This window comes from Ciconia boyciana, chromosome 8, assembly GCF_034638445.1.
Source record: "Ciconia boyciana chromosome 8, ASM3463844v1, whole genome shotgun sequence".
Lineage (NCBI taxonomy): Eukaryota > Metazoa > Chordata > Aves > Ciconiiformes > Ciconiidae > Ciconia > Ciconia boyciana.
This window is the reverse complement of record NC_132941.1, coordinates 64311526-64324108: the sequence shown is the minus strand read 5'-3', so window position 1 is coordinate 64324108 and position 12583 is coordinate 64311526. Positions and strand designations below refer to the sequence as shown.

Below are 12583 nucleotides of genomic sequence, written 5' to 3'. Positions count from 1 at the left end.
GGCACAGCACCAGCATCTCAGTCATCCAGCCGTGCCCCGTTTCCTCATGCTCTCCTAGAAGCTGAATATAAACCAAAAAAAATAAAGCAAAACCTGAAGTCTGTAAGACCAGGCTGTGGAAGTAGATTAACATTTATAAATACACAGAGATGCCCAAATTTAGTATGAAATTAGCAGTGTGGAAGAAGGACCCCTTACGGTACCAGTTCTCTCATCTCCACAGAGATACCACCAAAAAAGTGTATTTCACCGCTCTGAAATACAACCTGATGATTTCACCACCCACTCCAGCAGTCCGAGGCAGGACTTCCACCCGCACGCCAGCGTGTGTTACGGGAACGAACGCCGCAGCCCTGAGCAGCGCTCGCTCCTCCTTGACAAACATCTGAAGAAAAAGGCAACCTGGGAAGGTAGGACACGCCGTTAGAGAGAAATGAATTTGTAACCTCAAGAAATAATAATAAATTGTCTCTTTTCTCTTTGCATCTTTCCAGGTTGAAGTCAGACCTCTCTCTCCCTTTTCAAGCATCATTCTGACACTACGTTTCATTATGCCCCAGACGCACTCAGCATTTTTTAAAGGCTGAAAAATTGGCAAACGGGATGATGAAGTGTTTTATTTTCACAGTGTATGTACTTCTATATGCTTTTACAGTAACATGAAGCACGATAGTCAGGAAACGTTATTTTTCACAAACCGTGATTTAAAATATCCCTATGTACGCCAATAGTGTCAGCAGTTACACATGTGCAGGACAAGCGGGAATCTGGTCCACAACTGCAAAGTCCTTTCTAATTCTCTAAAAATCTACAGAAAAATGCTGTACAGTTGCTTAGCTTTATAAATGGGGCATACGCATAATGCCGTGCAAGAATAATCAGCCCTGGGACAACAGCCTCTAAATGTAATTACGGAGAAGATAAGAACGTTGTTTTAACGGCTTTTTCTGTCAGAGGGCTTTTCCTTTCAAGGCGCTAAGGTCATCTAGCAATAGTATTTTCTTCTAGCAATCATGGTCTGCACGTCCTGGGACGTAGTCTGCACAGCTCACATCTTCAGCTTGGAAAAAAGTAACAGCATCTCCTACCACTGATCTATTTGCTTCTGTTGAACTAGCATACATGTTTAAAACGTGGTCGCCATACCACATAATTTTAGCCATATCTGCACACAGGCTGCAGCCAAGAACAAATTTATTTTGGTATAGAGACAACCACAGAGGTCCTGGAATACAGCAAGTCAGTGCTGCTGAAAAGAAAAGGAGCGGAAGAAAAAAAAGCACGGTGTTTGTGGTATCAACATGTAAGTTGATACTTAGGTTCTTCCCACCTATTTCTTTGGAAAAAAATTCTCTCGGAAGAAACCCAGAGAGATCATAAACTGCGATGGAAACTGTGCCGTCAGCTCACTCCTTGTGGCACGGCTGCAGGGAGCGCAGCCCCATCCCGGAGCGGTGCGCACACCCCGACGGCAGAGCGGCAGGGATGCAGAAAGCATGCCCGTGGGCACCCTCTTTTCGGGATCAGCAGTAAACTTGGAAAGATAAAGTACGGAGCGAGGAGGGCAAGCAGAGTACCTGGACAGGTAGCAGACAGGGAAAGCAACTTAGCTGCCCTCTGCCGACTGTCTGATTCGTTGAACGCTCCTCTGAACGCTGCACAGCCAAGCTGCAATTTAACAGGCGAGGATTTCTATAAATTCATCTCCACGCTTCCACACTGATGTTTACATGACAGCCAGGTCCGTAAGGATTTCTTTACCCACTGTCGGGCTCTATCAGCAGAGCCCTGTGCAAAGATAGCAAAGCTGGCACGAATAAGGTACTCCAGCCGCCGCCGCAGCAGCACGCATTCATTGGTGCAATGGTCTGCTCCAGCTAATTAACTCTAAAAAGATGTCCAGGACTTGAGCCAGTATTTCTGCTGCATCGTGCTACGTAGAGGTCCTAACTTGCTTAGCGCTTAGCTTGGGCTTCTCTCCCTGCTGCAGCGTGGCATGGTGCACGTTCAGGCCAGGCGGCAGCGGGGCATTTCATGCTAGGGCTCGTCCAGCCAGTCTGATCTGCCGCTTCAAATCAGGGGTCCCTTTAGTAAATCCAAAGATCAATAATCCTCATCAACACTACTGATGGCAAAGATGGTGCCGCTACAGACAAATTCTGTGGTCTGCACCTGGCGGCAACCGGGCTGAGCGGGTTTCATGCTGGGGTGAAAAAAACGTTTATTAAACAGCAATGCTAGTGAAATCCTCAAAAGGAAAGGGGACTGATCCACCGCTCCTCAACTCGGATGAATTCTCGTGCCTCTCGTGACATCTTCTGTCAGACGGGTCCGATTAAATACACGACCCATTTACTTTCTAACTTTCTTTATGAGAAACATCTCTGAAAAGCCCGCTATAAAATGATAAAGTGGTTTGAGAGAAAAGGAGGAAAGAGGGGATTTACGCTCTAAGAACATTATCGTGTTTGTCAATCCTCGCTGCTTTGTCAAACCGCTTCACTTCGAACTTGCGCCCATTTTATTCGAGGTTTAAAAGCAAATGGGAGCAGCTATACGTTCGGTATCTGAAACACTTTTCCTCCAAATAAAATGCAGCCATGTAGCTTTAAACGAGCGCTTCGGTGAAATCCCAGCTGTATCAGCATCACCCACTCTGCGTCTGCTCCAGTGTTCCCGGTGTAAGGAGCGCAGCTGGAAAACCGGGGTGCCGCGCAGCGCTCAGCAGCGCCCAGAGCGCTTGCAAACCCGTCTACTCTCCCCGGAGTCACAGGCAGAGGGAAAAGCGGGCTAACCGCAGGTTTCTGCGTCAGGCACTAACGTGCAAATGCCCCATTTCCCCCTCCTTCTGCACGCAGCCAGCGCACCGAGCACCGAGCCCGCCGGGCCGGGCCGGGCCGGCCCCCCCGCCCCTCGCACCGCCCGCCGCCGCTCCCCGCCCGCTCCCCGCCGCCGCCCCCGGCCCGGCCCGGCGCGGGGATCGCCTCCCGCCGCCCGAGCGACCCGCCTCCCGCCGCCGAGGCGGCTCCCCGCCGCCGGCCCGGCCCCCGGCTCCTCCCCCCCGGCCCGCCGCCCCAGCCCGCTCCCGCCCGGCTGGGGGACGCCCGCCGGTCCCGCTCAACAAGTTCCCCCCTCCCCCGCCCCCGCCGCCGCCCGCCGCCCCGCGGCGGGGACCCGGCCGAGAGGACCCCCCCGGCCCCCGCCCCCCCGAGCCGGGCGCCGCAGCCGATGAGGGCAGCGGGGGAGCGGGCGGCGGCGGCGGCGGCGGCTGCCTCTAGCGAGCGCTCGGGCGGCCGCAGCTGAGCGCCCGGCCGCGGGAGAGCGGCGGCGGCGGCGGCGGGGCGGGCGGGCGGCAGATGCGCGGCCGGCGCGGACCTTCTGACGGCCAGCTCGCCCCGGCGGAGGGCGGGAGGGAGATGCCCGGCGAGGGGAGCGCCCAGCCCGCCACTTCTGCCTGAGGAAGCGCAAGGTAAGCCCGCCGCTGCCCCCGCAGCCGTCAGGCTGCCCGCGGCTCGCCCCGCGCGATCGCCGCGGTCCGCCTCGGCCCCCTCCTCCGGCGGGGACTCCCCGAAAGCCCCCGTTCCCTGGTTTTCCCCGTGAAAACTTCGTGGGGACGAGCAGGAAGCATCGCGCCGAGCGCCGGCGGGAGCGTTATGCAATAGCGCGTCTGCCTGCCTGGGAACAGCGGTTGCATTCAATAACTTTCATGACAGATAAGGAGAGAATATCGCTACACCCGCGCCCACCGCTACTTTCTTCTAGAAAAATACCGCCGGTCCTTCTCGTGCTGCCTGGTAGGGGAGAGTTGTAGCTGGAGGATTTTTGGAAGAGGCACCAAGTGCTTTAGCTTTTCACATGATTGATGGCGAGGAACTACCGCTGCTTATTAACTTCAGCGCGGGGAAGTCCAAACGCAGTCCTAATGAAGTGTCCATACAACACGGCCATGGAAGAACATCGGACGTGTTCAGCCGGTAACTTGCAGTATAGCACTTCATTAAAGACCAAACCAAAAATCCTCCTCCGGGGCTGAAGCTGCTGCTATTCTCGGACCTGTCATTAGCGAGAAGCACCGCTTCTCCCCATTTAAGACACCATTCCACCCCCCGAGCCCCCTGTCCCCATCATCACACACATTTAAATGGGAGATGCCGTGAAAATGCAGTAGGCAAATGGGACAGAAGGCAGCATGGATCCGGCGCCAAAGTCATAGTCCTGCACCTTGCATCCTGCAAGGCAGCCAAAGGTTCCCGCTTTGCATTTCCATCTTGCCTTCCTCCTGCTAGTAAAAATCCTCTCCGGTGACCTCAGCATCTCCACTTCATGCCATGTTTACCCAGAGTTACGGCAGTGAGGGGGATGCAGGACTGCAGTTAGCTGGGATCGGTTTGGGGGATGCGGGGGGGGGGGGGGCGGCAAGCCCTAGCAAAATAGGGACATCTTGTAATGTCGAAAGCAGAGAATATGTTCCCTGCTTATGTCACCATCTCCCCAGGGCTCTGTCCCAAAGGAGCTGTGCCCCCCTCTCTGCCACCAGTCAGAATAGGTAATGGAGCGGTTTCATTTGACCTTGTATGTCTAAGCAGCTAAAATCCCACACGAACATCACGGAGGAAAATTTAACTCATTAGGCTCTGCGATCGGGAAGTTTGGAAAGACCTGTTTTTCCAGCCTCCGTGAATCATTTTTTTTCTCCTGAATGCTGGACAGTGGTAACAAAACAGTAACAGGGCATGTCTAGTATAAACCGGGTATTTATTCCCTCCGCTTAAGTGTTTCATCGCGATTACTGTTCATATTTACAGTGCTGTGAGGAATGCTGCATGTATCAAGGTTAAAATCTAGCTGCTAGATGGAAAAACTACTAGCTAAAAAAATTTTAAAACAAATATAAAAAAATCACGACATGTAACTGTCCTAGCCATGTACTCAGAATAATTTAATGTAAAATTTCAAGCAAACATATCTATAGTAAAAATATGACAAGCATGGAGAGTAACATATTTCCTTACTTTTGGTGTGAAGCCTATTGGTGTTCTAACAGTCTGCTCATGCTTGCCTTTCTTTACTACAATAATACTGTTCTCTTCAAGTACAAATAACAGTTCTAAGTTAAAAGCTGCATTTTTTTTCTAGCATTATAAATACATACGAGCATCTCAGATGAAAATATCTCAGTGCTCAGATAATACTAATTTATCATCTGGAGGTTTCTATTCTTCTATACAGTGGTGGCATACAGTCATTGATTTCAATAGAAATACATAATGTATATTGCTAATCCAAACACTCATACTGAACAGTTGTAAAATAAAATTACTGCCCCAGAGTTTAAGGTGCTGTTGCATTTAAAGCATACTGCCTTCGCAGAATGAGCTCACTGGGGAAGGCTGATATAAATAAGCTTTTTTTTTTTTTCTTGGTAAGGACATCATGATGTCCTTGATGAAAAATATGTGTTCTTTAGGACTCCATAATTATTAACGATGTATATTTTTAACAAGATGCTCAAAATAATTCTAATCTTGAATGAAATCAGTGCCTTTCCCCCAGACTGACACATAAAAAACCAGCTGGGCAACAGCAGCACAAAAGAAAGTATTAGTTACTTATCAAGGGGGACAGCATATAACATTCAATGCACCCTTCTACTAATTAAGCTCACAAACAAGTAGCTCATAAGATCATTGCTGCATTTTTTTTCCCCGTTAACTATTTCACTGACAGAAGCATTTTTGCATGAGATGCACAGCATATATCATTAAGTCGGAGAAAAAAAAAAAAGTAGCTAAGTTGAATGGAGATGAACATATAGAAGGAAAATATGGCTAAGAAGCCCAAGAGCCTGCACAAGTGCCGAATCACGGAGCGTGCAGCATCTTCCTGACGTGCACTACCGGGGACCGGACACTATTGGTCACCACAACACACCGTTACGTTACTTGGAAATCCAAACTCAACAACAGATTGCACAAATGACAATGAGCTATTAACCCTAATGTTTGATTTATCCCATTCTAGAGAATTTAAAAGCAAACTTAGCAATACCAGTCCTTTACAGTGACCAATGTGGTAGTGCAAGCCAGGAAAACCTATTAGCTTGCCAAAAATCTGTGCTAAAATATAAGGATACCTCCACAAAGGCATTGAGCTGTGATATCTCACGGCAGTTCCTTATCCAACCATAGTCATCTTGGACAGAGAACTGAGGATGTGTAGTCACATAATTCATGCATACTTGAGGAAATTACAGTAAATCTAGAATATTTGAGAACATAAAAAATTCACATGCTTGTTTAAACTAGCTATTAAAAAGGTCTTATATTCTGCTTTATGACAGCCACTATTTAAAGAACTGTTGAAGATTTGTACAAGATATTAAAAAACATGTAAGCAACAAACCTATTTTGTAGCACAATACTCCCTTATATTTTTATTAATCAGTTTGCAAATTAAATAGGCTTTAAGGAAATGAGATCACAAGCATATTCTAAGGAAAAAAAAAATCTCAGTGGTGAATTCAGTGGGAATTCCATATTTAGCCTTCTGAAAATCAGTGTTTGATTTTATTCTGCTTAGAGAATACTGTATAACCTATGAACAAACACAGGTACGACTCACTAGGTATTGACATTCAATTTTAAATTATTACTGACCACACAGAATGTGATCAGAGCATTCTCTTATTTTAATGGCACATCCCCACTTTGAAGTCTATTTAATACAATTTTACTACATTAGGCAGAAAACAGCCTCTCTGCTGATCCCTTAATACTCTCAAAAATAGTTCAACTTGCTTATACATTGGCACAGCACAGTGTCATGGTGATCAGTGCCTTAAAACTCACCTGCTTTCCAGTTATATATAAGAACACAAGTCTCATAGGCAAAGATAATTGCTTGTAAAAATAGCAATTCCATGATCAAACAGCAACTCTTGTTGTCCTCCTCTTTGCGTGGTTTTTTCCCTTCAGCGGCAGAAAGACACCAGGCCTGATTTTACTCCAGTAATAGTTTTTCCAGCCAAATCCACAGATTTCAATACAGAGGAGTGTAGAAGAGTAAGGGCCATTTTCACAGCTAGAATTAAATGGACATGGATTTAAAAGCCCCGGGAGTGAAGGCCTCCAAGTCCTACGATATTTGGGTGCAGATCTGAACTTCTTAATCTCTCTTTACAAGAGGAGGTTTTTGTCTTTACGGGGAAGTGCTGGAGCTCTACCACGTGTCAGATTCCCCAGTCCCTGCGCATCGCTGATCATTTGGCCTCAGACTCAGCCCGTACCAAAAAGCGTGTTAAACATCTCACAAATGCTACGTAGTTATGGCCAAATGTATCTGAGGCTGCAGCAACTCAACAAGACAGACTGGAGTAGTCATTTGTAACCAGTAATAAACACGCTTGCCCACCATGTGCTCACGTACGTGTTACAAATTCAACTGTATGGCTAAGCGCAGCCAAATTACAGGGAAATTTCTAATACTTGAAATGAGACCTTAGTAGTAATTTTCAGTGCAAGAAACTACAACTAGTAAAATAATGATATTTGAATACTAAGAAGCAAAACAAACCAAAGTAGTCACCCATAATCCAGTACTTAATGTTCAGGAGAGCAGAATGGCGTGATCGGCCAGCGACACACAAAAAGGAACATTTCACTAGAGGACTACAACAGTTTTAGATAAACCATTCACTGCACAGGAATACTACCAGTTTGGTTTCCAAAATCCTCATCTAACACCAGAGTTGCATTAAACAGGCTAAAAATGCAGTTATACAGTGGACCAAAGACCACGTAAGCATGTGGCTTTTGCACCTGATTTAACGAGATCTGCAGAAACAGCGCATGGCCTGGCACGCTGACTTCTTACAACAAATGAACGCTGTGGAAGCCCTCTACAAACTTTTTTTCTATAGGTGCTGTCTGCCTCAGCTGCGTGGTCCTTTCTCAGCATCAGTTTTGCGTGCTGAAGAATGCCTTCTCCTGTATTGATTTCTACTTGGACATCCTGCTCCTTTGGAAGCAAAGCTGAAGTCTTCTGCCCATCTCCAGAGAGACCATTAACTTCTTTTTTTTTTTTAGCAGTCTATGCCATCCGAAGACTTTTTCCCCTCTCTCTGTATTTACTTTTACTTCCATTTTACCTGGTACAGGAATTCCTTATAATTTGTACTGAAATAATACTGGCAAAATCCCAACCTTAACTCCTGTTTATGACATCCATGGGGAAGGGAAGCAAGTGCTTTGTTATTTTTGCCTATCCATGATTGCTATAGCATGCTTGTAAATAAAGCCCACATAGTTACAAAATTAAACCATCTTAAAAGCAAAAGCAAAGGAAGATCATTCCATATGGTCTAAATGAGGAGGAAGCCTCAAAAGCTTCCAAAGGAGGATTTACTTGTTTTGTGCTCTTCCCCCCCCGCTTCCCTACTTGTTTTATACCTGCCCCTCCTCACCTCTTCATTTTCTTTTAACCTCCAGGACAAATGCAGACACCCAATCAGTAATTCAGTCATACAAGGGACAGTCCTGTGAAACAAGTCATAGCCACAGCACTTAAAGCTGTAGAATCTTGCCTGTACTGCCAAAAACATCCCGCACAATTTCCAGCTAGTTAAAAATGGTCATTTTGTATTTAGACCCAGCTTTGACCAGAATTACAAGACCTATACAACTTAAATACTTCCATCCCGTTTCCACAGTGACCTAATCCACAGGACTAAGAAGTCTTGTTAAATTTCAGTGAGACACACAAAGCAAAACACAGGTATGACAGCCCACCACTGCGTGGTTGGATGTATCCCAAACTATCTTTAAACGGGGTGGTTTGGGTATCGGTAACACCCCAGCTTAACCACAGCAAGCCTGCTTTGTGCTTCCCGGAAAATGACAGCAGCCAACGCTCACGCCAGAGTTGTGATGCTGTTGCTTGGAACAAGTCGGTGAGGGCAAAGCTGATGCGAGTTATACAGCCCAACCATGGTGTAAATGACTTTTATAAACGGAAACAGAGGCTCTGTGATGCTCAATACAAAAAACCCTTAGGCAGGTATGTAAATTGGGGACTGTATTTTAAAGCCAGTAACGTGAAAAGTAGTTTTGGTCTGGATAGTTACTTCCTGCTCTCCTTGAGAGAAGAAGGAAGAAGAGACAATTCAGTGAAACCACTAATGTTTGCATATTTACATATGAATAAGGAAAAAAAAAATCTACAGCAAGCCCAATCTCTCCTTCAAATCATTAGTAATTGGTTGTTCATGCCCATTTTGTTATTATATTCATTACTGCAAATACAATCAGAAATGAAGGAGGAGACATCCGCAAGTAAAGAAATTTAACTTGTGGATCAGTTTAGCACATTTTTGTGTATCAAGGCCATCAGCAAGTAAAACGCAGCAATATCTCTAAGGAGCTGACAAAGAGACAGATAAAACATCCCAATGCTGAAGAGAGAAATTCAGCAGAAATTATGCTTGAACTGCCTAGTAACGCTGGTAACACTGATCCATTCTGTAGGCTGAGCCTAAGTCGCTGAATTCAAGATGAATCTATGTATTTTAGGTAGTCCTAGCTGAGCAAGTTGGTGAGAATAATGTGTTATATTCTTGCATTCACACTTTGTGATAGTATAAAAACACACAAAGCCACAATAAACATGATGCAAATTATCTGTCTAGTAGAGAGTTCTGGTGCCTAGAGCGGTATCAGGCAATTCTGATTAATAATAGGGGAGTTCTCAGCCACGATCCTGCAGCTTCAGACAAGCAGAGTATATAACGCGAACGGACTAAAGGGGCATATGAATATTCTTAAGAGGATCTCTAAATATTACTTTAATACATTTCCTAATCATCCATATCAAAAATAACCCATCCTAAAACCCCGTCACCAGAATGTTTATTTCAAGATCTTACTCCACGTTGTCCCAGGTCCACGAAACCTGGAAGCAATTTATTCAACATCTCCACACCATCTTTGCACACTCGCATTGCTTCCCTCTTCATTCTCCACACAGTTCTTCCCACACTGACCCAAAAACGTTTTCCCTGGAGACCTGGAATGAGCTGTTTGCACCGGTGCTCCCCGTCAACTCTGCCCCTTCTCCCAGAGTCCTCGTGCTCGATGAGAACTTGAGACTTTGGGAGCTGAGATTTTGGGAGCATTCGCACTGATGTTCATATTTAAGACAAATTCCCCCCACATCAGAGTTTGGCTCTTCCTTCACGTTACTTATTTCAAAAGCATCTTGGAACCAGCTTTTATGCAAGAAGTTTTGCAATGCTAGGGACTATTATTCACTTGCGGTACAGCAATTAAAGCACGGCTTTTTGCTCTACTAATAACGCTTTTTGAGTAACTAATGCTCATTTTTGTACGAGCCTTTGCTATAGCACAAGTCAAACCGATTTGTGCACTTCTCTCGTCTTTCACCAACATCAGCACGCTCAGGTCTAACTGTGCACTGATAATTTACAATTACAGCAGAGCCAGAACCTGCTTGAAACCAGAAACTGTTCACAAATGTGCTTCTCAAGAAGGTGAAAATTACACAGCCTGCATTTCCTGGTGACTGCTGACAGCACTGGAGTGCAAATACAAATCTCCTAACTGATATTATTCAGCAATTAATATCCTGCTAACGATGTCAGGTTTTAGACCTAAATTACCCAGCCGCCTTGTTGAGCGCCACTTCACACCCTCCCAAGGCTTGCCTGCATGTAACCCTAATCCAAGTAGAAAGAGCCGACAATGTTCTGATGCCTTACAACCGCTGACCTCGGGAAAGTCATTCATGTCTGTCATCTCCCATTTGTAGTAAACTCTAGCACAGACTACAAAACACATTTTCCATACAGTGAGATTATCTGCATTCCCAGGGGAATGGACTGATCTGCATACCTTGCACTGCACCCAAGCTTAGCACTGCGGTGCCTTTCCGTTACCTGCACAGCAAAACTGAAGATGCAAGACCGAAGCATGGAGTTGGAACCCGCTTATCTCATTTTGCCTCTTTACCCTACCCAACATTTGAAAAGCTGCGACGAAAAAGAAAATAAGCTGCAGTTGACGTAGATGCTTGCAGCCTGGACAGGTTCTCAGTCCCCCCTCTCTGAGGTCTGACAGTTTTGCAAACCTGTTGGCCCAAGCTAAGGAACAGAACTCCTTTTCCTCCTGTCATTTAGTGGTTGGTTTTTTTTCTTGAACACCCACAGAAACTACTGATGTTTACTAAGAACAATTAAAAGTGAGTATTCAACAATAAGGCAGATCAGGAACTGTCTTTAATCTCTTGTTTTTAATGGCTTGCTCTTTAAATTATTTAGCAGAAAGTCCCATTAAAATGAAAAAGCCTTCCAGTGAAAGTACGCTGGCTTTTGGACTCCTGGAAGACAGTACAGTATAAGCACAACTATTTGTGATTCTCCTAGCAACACGTCCTCAGCAGCATCCTTATACTGCGAGTACCAGCTGTAACCCTGACAAAGAGTTGCACAGATTTACATGGCAAAATAATGCTAATAAACCTTTACTCAGATTTTCGTAGTAGCAAGAGCTGCATAGCACAGTAAGGAAAATAAGCACAATTCTTTTAATAGGAATGTTATTTTTTTCCAGTACGCTAAACCCTATCAAATGTTTGATGTTATAACAATCTTTTGACATTGCATTTGTTCCAATATGAAGTTAATAGTTATTAACTCCGACCACAAGGGTCTATATTGTTTTTAACGCAAGTGCAAATCTGTTAGTGTTACTATTAGTTGCACAGACATACTATGGGAAAAGTAACTCTTATTGTACAGAATTTTACCACGTTGAATGGATTCCTTTTAATTTTATGCATATAACAATATAGGAAGCAACAAAACCCAAGTATTATTAAAACTTGTGTTCAGAATGCATAGCAGACATGTCAAAATGAGAGAAAATGGCATATACCAGCTTGTGCATTCAGGGAAACTGTTTTGTAAGGAAAATTTTAAATAGTTTATCCTACAATAGTTTCCTGGTTTATCTAAAATTCTACAGGCTTATTAAATCATACATTTTATTTGTTGCCACTTAGTTCTAAAGCTAAAGCTTACAAGAGCATTTAAAGAAAGCTTACAAGAGCATTTAAAGGCATTTATTGTCTATCTCAGCCATTAGCTAGGATATGATCTTTATACATTATTCTTACAAAGCCTACCAATGGGGGGGGGGGGGAACACAACAAATCAAATGCCATATGATCATGTTTATTCCAAAGGAGGACTTTCGAGGCAATTACGAATCTATCATATGTCATCACTGAAACTAGATGATCGATAGATCCATTTTTTGAAATTGTACTAAGAACCATCACAACTCTACCAAACGTTTGCAGTTTATGGTGCAATGCATTATTTCTAAATAATGCATCCCAAAGCTGGTTTTTGCAGGAGAATGTAACTAAAAAAATAAGGATCAGTCCTAAGTTAGTAGACTTTCTTTCAGTCTGTGGAACCTCTTTCTTTTTTTCAGTGAAAATATAACTCCCCCTTCCTTCACAAACTGTAGTTTTGCTAGGGAGCATACAGGAGCTTTCTTTTCTGGTA

The 12583-nt window shown here is 44.7% G+C and overlaps 2 protein-coding genes across 8 annotated transcripts in view; one reads left to right on the top strand and one right to left on the bottom strand.

Annotated features, from left to right (window-relative positions):
• Positions 1-12583, bottom strand: part of DOCK1 (dedicator of cytokinesis 1) — a 323303-nt gene that overhangs the window by 161117 nt on the left and 149603 nt on the right. The window lies entirely within an intron of this gene.
• INSYN2A (inhibitory synaptic factor 2A) overlaps positions 3149-12583 on the top strand; it is a 50327-nt gene continuing 40892 nt past the window's right edge. For 4 of the 5 annotated variants that reach the window (XM_072871688.1, XM_072871690.1, XM_072871692.1 and 1 more), the window contains exon 1: positions 3149-3469. The gene's annotated coding sequence lies outside the window, so the exon portion shown is untranslated. Of the gene's footprint in view, positions 3470-11160; positions 11251-12583 lie in introns of those variants that run through there. The other variant, XM_072871689.1, reaches the window with a different exon arrangement.